Below are 472 nucleotides of genomic sequence, written 5' to 3' on the forward strand. Positions count from 1 at the left end.
CCCCACGCCGGTCCGCCTCCCGCCCTCGGCCCGGCCTCCCGCCCGCTCGCCGCCTGGCTCGGCGCTCCTTCGCCCCGAGTTCTCCAGCCCCTGGATCCCGGGCTCGCGGGGGCGCGGAGAAGAGGACCGAGGAAAGGTTTGGGAACGTGATGGGTTTGGGGTTTGGGGGGAGGGGCAGCTCTCCCGCCACCCCGATCCTCCTCGGAGGGCCCCGATCCTCCAGCCTTCGCTTCCTCCCTCGCTCCCTTTCTCTACCTCGGACATTCCCAGGACAATTAGGGCTGAAGTTTTCGGGAGAAGCAGCCCCGAGCCCGTGGGATAAGGGGCGGCCCGGCTCCGCCCAGGACCCCTCCTGGACCTCCCCCCCGGCTGCCCCGGTTGGCTACAGGGCGCGTCACTCCGCGGGGAGGCGGCGGCGGCGGTGGCGCCTCCGAGCCCGGGGCGGGCGGAGAGCGGCGACCGGCCTGGGATC

General features: G+C 73.5%; 1 long non-coding RNA gene across 2 annotated transcripts in view; it reads left to right on the forward strand.

Moving 5' to 3' along the window:
* Positions 1-28: 28 nt before the first annotated feature.
* LOC107195451 overlaps positions 29-472 on the forward strand; it is a 32,726-nt gene continuing 32,282 nt past the window's right edge. For both annotated transcript variants that reach the window (XR_001516585.2, XR_001516586.2), the window contains exon 1: positions 29-136. This is a non-coding gene — a long non-coding RNA (uncharacterized LOC107195451). The remainder of the gene's footprint in view (positions 137-472) is intronic.

This window comes from Pteropus alecto, unplaced genomic scaffold, assembly GCF_000325575.1.
Source record: "Pteropus alecto unplaced genomic scaffold, ASM32557v1 scaffold123, whole genome shotgun sequence".
Lineage (NCBI taxonomy): Eukaryota > Metazoa > Chordata > Mammalia > Chiroptera > Pteropodidae > Pteropus > Pteropus alecto.